Source organism: Prosopis cineraria, unplaced genomic scaffold (assembly GCF_029017545.1).
Source record: "Prosopis cineraria cultivar Desert tree isolate PC_DT_omini unplaced genomic scaffold, ASM2901754v1 PC6, whole genome shotgun sequence".
NCBI classification, from domain to species: domain Eukaryota; kingdom Viridiplantae; phylum Streptophyta; class Magnoliopsida; order Fabales; family Fabaceae; genus Prosopis; species Prosopis cineraria.
In genome coordinates, this window is record NW_026555337.1 from 25,675,158 (window position 1) to 25,681,679 (window position 6,522).

General features: G+C 30.7%; 1 long non-coding RNA gene across 1 annotated transcript; it reads right to left on the reverse strand.

Moving 5' to 3' along the window:
- Positions 1-1,995: 1,995 nt before the first annotated feature.
- On the reverse strand, positions 1,996-6,048 carry LOC129312653 (uncharacterized). Its single transcript, XR_008593645.1, has 3 exons — positions 5,892-6,048; positions 4,864-4,928; positions 1,996-3,122 (listed from the first exon to the last, which is right to left on the reverse strand). It is a non-coding gene; the product is annotated as an uncharacterized LOC129312653 (long non-coding RNA).
- Positions 6,049-6,522: the final 474 nt, after the last annotated feature.

Consider the following 6,522-nt stretch of genomic DNA (forward strand, 5'->3'; position numbering starts at 1 on the left):
AGAGATTGCATGTTTTAGAATTTTTTGTGAAAAAAATTTTCATAGAAATTTTTTTCTAAATTATTACTTTTTCATTTTTAAACTATTGCTATTTAAGATTATACATATTATATAGTTTTAGATAGTAAATTTTCTAATGGGATGAGTGAAATTTTATAAGGAAATAAGGGACATTTTTTTTTTTTGAAGTGAGGGGACAGCTGAAATTTTTTGAGGGGTAGTAAAACTATTGCTTAGGTTCACCTTAAGTAATTTTTCTCTCAGGTTGCGGGGGCAATTGCCCCTTCGTCCTTGTTCATGAATAATCTAGTTATGTTGTCTAACATAAAAAAATTATTATATTTGACTCTACAAATGAACTCTGAAAATCATGAAAATTTTTACACATCAAATGACATGTAGAAAAATATGAATATAAATTTTCAGCTCAAGAGTACCTCTGTACATACTTAAAGAGAAAAATCAACAAATTAAGCTGTATAATTGGCAGAGGGCTTATTGACTGACGGTAAAAAAAAAAATGCAATCAACTAGGTAAATAAGATAAAATCCTAAGAATTTTATATCTCAAATAACAATTACAGAGAATCATGGATGCAAAATTTGAGATTAAGATCATTTCTGCATTAGGACGGAAAAATACACGAGGTAGGGTGCAGCAGACCAACTGTGGAGAGCATTTTATGATCAGCGCCAAAACCAGTATCTTTAACCATGCAAATAGGCTCCAAAAATCATGAAAATTGTACACATCAAACTAAACATAGGGAGGTATACATACAAAATTTCATCTCAGGGTCCACCATGTACAACTATAGAAAAATCAACAAAGTTAGCACACTCAACTGGGAAAATAAAATCTAAAAATCACGAAAACAAAACTCTATGCCTCAGACAAGACTTACAGGGAAGCTTCGGTACAAAATTTTGGATTAAGATCACATCTGCAACAGTATAAAAAAAATCCACGAAATAGGCGCTAAAAACTGACCGATGCAAGTGTTTAATGACCAGTTCCAAAAACTGGCATGTAAAAATGTTTATTTTTTTTACCAGCATTAATAAAAATGTTAGTTAAATCAGGGACAGTGTGTGTCTAAATAAATGTTAATCATACAACACTTAGATTTAAATTTTAAACTGATTTTCACTTTTTAACAAATTATTTTTTAAAATATTATAATTAATAATAAAATTTAGGTTATTTATTAATTTTTACCTACATGCACAACATGAATCGACATGCACTCATCGACAGTGATGTTTTCTACATTAAAGAAACGATAGCCAGAGTTTTGAACATGGTTTGTGCCGAATGTAAAGAGATTTTTATTTAAATGTGTCAAATTCATCATTTGAATCCATAAAAATTTGTATATTTAAATTTGATTCAAATTTATAGATGTTAAACCATGTCTTGTGTTAAATCAACTCCTTTAGCAAAAAAAAAAAATGATGAGAGATTTCTTTTACCAAATCAAACTGGTATATCACATGCAAAATATTAAAATATTATATACACATACACATACACAATTGCCCTTCGTCCTTGTTCATGAATAATCTAGTTATGTTGTCTCCAATTCAAAAATTATTGTATTTGACTCAACAAATAAACTCTGAAAATCATGAAAATTTTACACATCAAATGACACATGTAGAAAAATATGAATACAAATATTCAGCTCAAGAGTACCTCCGTACGTACTTAAAGAGAAAAATCGACAGATTAAGCTGTATAATTGGTGTAAGGCTTATTGATTGACGGTGAAAAACAAATCTAATCAACTAGGTAAATAAGAAAAAAAAAATCCTAAGAATTTTATATCTCAAATAACAATTACAGAGTATCATGGGTGCAAAATTTCAGATTAAGATCATTTCTGCATTAGGACAGAAAAATACACGAGGTAGGGTGCAGCAGACCAATTGTCTAGAGCATTTTATGATTAGTCCCAAAACCAGTATGTTTGACCATGCAAATGGGCTCCAAAAATCATGAAAACCTTATACATCAAACTAAACATAGGGAGGTACACAATTTCATCTCAGGGTCCAACAAGTACAACTATAGAAAAATCAATAAAGTCAGCACACTCAACTAGGAAAATAAAATCTAAAAATCACGAAAACTTTATGCCTCAAACAAGACTTACAGGGAAGCTTGGGTACAAAATTTTGGATTAAGGTCACCTCTGCAACAGTATAAAAAAAATCCACGAAATAGGCACTAAAAATTGACAGACGCTACTGTTTAAAGACCCGTTGGCATATTTAATCATGCAACTGGGCTCCAAAAATCATGAAACTTTTAGACAGCAAACCAAACATACAGAACCCTACAAACATCCTAATAGCATATCCAAAATGAACAACTAATCAGTTTGTATTTAAATTCTATCCGAAATAAGACCATACTCCAACCCACCAAGAAGCATATATTTAACTTCCCTTCATGATGTCACAAATCCTAAATTGCAGCAAAAACAAACAAGATTTCAATGATAAAAAAACAGACTTTCAGCAAAGTCAAGTAACACTTGACAGATTGGTGCCCACACCTGTCATTCCAAAAGCAGAAACACGTACTAGTCCACAATCTCATCGAGGATGAAATTAAATGGGTTTTATAAAACCAGGAACAACCCTATATGAAGTTCAAATTGGACGTCTCATCTTTTCCTTGGCTACATTCCTCTCTGCCTTCTTCATTCTTTCCTTTTTAGGCTCTGCTCTTCCTCCTTCCAATACTCAGCCATTCTCTGCCTCTCTCTGAGTGCTGCTCCGTGCTTCAAACTGGGATCCTCCTTCAATCTCTCCTTCCGTGTCCCTCTGTTTTATGCTCTCTCACTTTAGACTTTCTTTTCTTTCTTTTTTTTTTTTTTTTTTTTTTTTTGGGGTCCTCCCTCTCTGGCTCCCTCAAAATTCTCCTTCGTCCAAAGACCCTCTTTTCTTTTTACCAAAGATGGATCTGTGAACGCAATCCTGAAATTCAGGCCAAAGTCACACAGCTTTCGGGTTTGCCACGTGTTCCCCTCTCACACAGCACCGTCTTTTCTCTGCAATGCCTCCATCTTCAACGTATGTCCCTGTTCTTTCCTCTTCTTGCCAAATTTCTATTTCTAATTAACAAAGTAAAATCACAGAGATGAATTAACCAGAGGAGAAGCGTGTTGCTCTTCCTTTCTCTGCTACATTCACATCATCAGGGGAGTTTAGGAATTTTTTCTGGCTTAAGAATAACAGTAGGTGTTCAACGCACAAGTGATGCAATTTTTTTCTTTAATTTTTAAAAACGGAACAAATGATTTCTATTATTAATAAAAATTAACTTTAATCATAATGAACTACAAAAAAATAACCTAAAAAATTATAAAAATGGATTAATAAATTTACTCTGTTGTCCTATATTATATTGCCATTTTTACAGGGAAATTACCTTTAATCGACTTGTACAGGCAAATATCTTTTAACTATTGTCATTTAAATGTTTTTTTCGTGTAATAGATTTTGACTATTTCAAACAGAATTAAGTACTGTGTGTCGTTTTCTCAATGAAGTATCTCAATATCAATATATATTAACAAATCTTATAGAAAGTATTTCATTGATCAAATTTTGATCCTTATCATTAGTTATTTTATCTTGGTTAAAATGTAATTATCTTCTCCCATCGATTCGATCAATTTTTCATGTGGTCCACCTATTTTCAATTTCAAAGTTTGAACTGTAATTCACAACTTGAACAGGAGCATTAACTGACTCCCTTTTTTCCTATTCATGGCCTATGTCTATTGTATTTCCCCTTGCATTTTGATTTTTCTTTTTAAGGCATCTTATCTTATCATCAATATCAATATATCAATATAAATATTATCATCAATATATCAATATATAAATCTTGTAGCTTCAATCTAATTGGTCAAAAAAATTGACTCTTATTGGTTAATAGATTTTAGGTTAATATTAATATGAAAATTTTTCTTGATTTATTAATGAGATTTAATTTATTTTCTTATTTTTTATGTATTTTCAGTTTACTTTCACTTTAAAATTTTCGTATTCTATTAGCATTAACTCTATTTGACTATCATTCTCCATTCACTGTACTTTTCCATATATTTTCGATTTTTCTAATCAATGAGATTTAATTTATTTTTTATTTTTTATGTATTTTTAGTTTACTTTCACGGGAGCCTTGATTCAAATCCACAAGAGTAAAATAACCAAATGCAGCTTATGCCACAAAAATAAACGTGGACACACAGTCCACCAGGATAAGTAACTAAATACAGCCCGGGTTATGAAACAAATGTGGACACACAGTCCACAAGGGTAAGTAACCAAACGTGGCTCAATTCACAAAAACCAAACGTGGGTACAAAGCCCAATAATAACAAATGTAAGGATAAAGCCCATGAAATAAACTAGCTAGTTATTAACCACAGTGTGCCATAGGCTAATAGAACTGCCGTTAGCAACAGTGTTCTGTCTAGAGTCATTTTAGAAATGACATTTCAAACAAGCGAGAGAAATAATTTTTTTTAAAATAAAATTTTTATTCTCAATATCAAGATCGCATGAATTATTTCAAATATATAAGACTTGCCAAATTAATACATCAGAGCGACTATACAAACTTGCATTAATTATGTAACCAAGAAATTTTGAAATTCAATAAACAAATATACCTTCGTCAATATTAGAAAAATATATTTCTTGAGGAAAAATAAATGCACATATCATAATGTAATTGTACTTCATCATTGTTCCAAAATTTCTAAAACTAAAATAATTCATAAAAATAAAATATTTTAATAAATGATTATTAATAAATAATTAAATGGGATGCTATTCACTTACCTGAAATCTCCAAAATTCAAATTCCTTCTCTCAACTTTAATCAAAATTCTCCTCTTGCAAACTCCCTATAAATCATATTAAAATTTTGTTTAACCCTCAACCAGTATAATAATTCCTTTTTCCAACCTCACTCACCACCAATATTAAACCATAATACATTTGAAACTTTTTCTTTAAATTCTCACTAGTATTTGGTCAAGGCACCAAACATAAATCATTTTCAATCTACTCATAAAAATGCTAGCATTCAATATTTTACCAAAAACTATCCATCTTCAAAAATTCAAAAATCATGTTATAAATTTCATAGACAAATATTCGTTCCAACATCCAAATTAAATTTCATACTTCCTACAAGAATTAACGAATCTCCATAAATATATAAAAAATCATGTTCAACTTTTGCTTATAAGCACTTCAACAACCATCTTATAGTCATCAATCCTTAAGTTTCATATCTCATCTCTTCTAACATAATCCTAACTAATTCTTCATTATCAACCAATTTAAACAAAAGATGAATTTAACTCAAAAGTTGATCTATATGTATATTATTATCAAGCTTTAAGGTAATTTCTAGCTCAAATTTGAATTTTCCTCTTCCTTAAAACAGTACGGATAACAACAAAACACACACACACTAAGAATTATGTACCTTCAACCATCCATTCAGTCTTTCACGCACAGAAACAATTTGAAATAGGCGAGCTCAATACTTCTTTGCCTCTATTAACTTTACATAACATGGAAGAAAAGGAGACAATGGATGCAGGGGAAAATGACAGCAAACAATCTATGAACCTCCCATAGCCACTAATCAATTCTCATAGTGCAGATTCTTCAATGATCAAGAGAAAAATTCAAGTCTTCTACCTTAAATAGCTCACATCGCACGAATAGAACAAGGAGGAGGAAATCTCGTGTATGAACAGTGAAAAATTAAGGACAATGTAATCATGCTAATAGCAAAGAAAAACTATCTCACAATCTAGAATAAAGAAAGAAAAACAGAAGCCAAGAATACTGACCAGTGAGGACGAAGCAAGAGCAAACACGCCAGAGATTCAGCTCTTACACAACAACAGCATGAGGAGATGATGGCAACGAACACACAGGAAACGGTGACGAGAAAAAGACAAGGACGAATGTGGAGCAAAAGATTGGAAGAACAAAAAAATCAGAGCCCCTCTTCCCTCTCTGTCAGTCTCTCCCAAAAAATCGAAGAAGGGGAAGATTTTTATCAGATTTTAAGAAGGGTAATTTAGTAATTTTGGAAAGCAAAAAAAATCTCATTTTGCCACCGCCAGATTCAAACTTCAGACTTATTGGAAGAATAGTTGCTCATCTGCCACTACAACAACTTTCCTTTGGGTCATAATAATTCCAAAAAACTATTATAATTACTATTAAAACACAAACTTATACACTTAATAATAATAATAATAATAATAATAATTAATTATTATTATATTATTATTATTATTATTATTGTTAGGTTATTACATAGTACTTCAAGAGAGAAAATCTCTACTGTCAATAAAGTTTATGTTTTGTATTATAAAAATGGATATTGATTTGATACTGGTTGAGATTCCAATTTGTAGTATTTAGAAAAATATTTATGAAGGTGTAGACTTTGATATATAGGTAAATAATTTC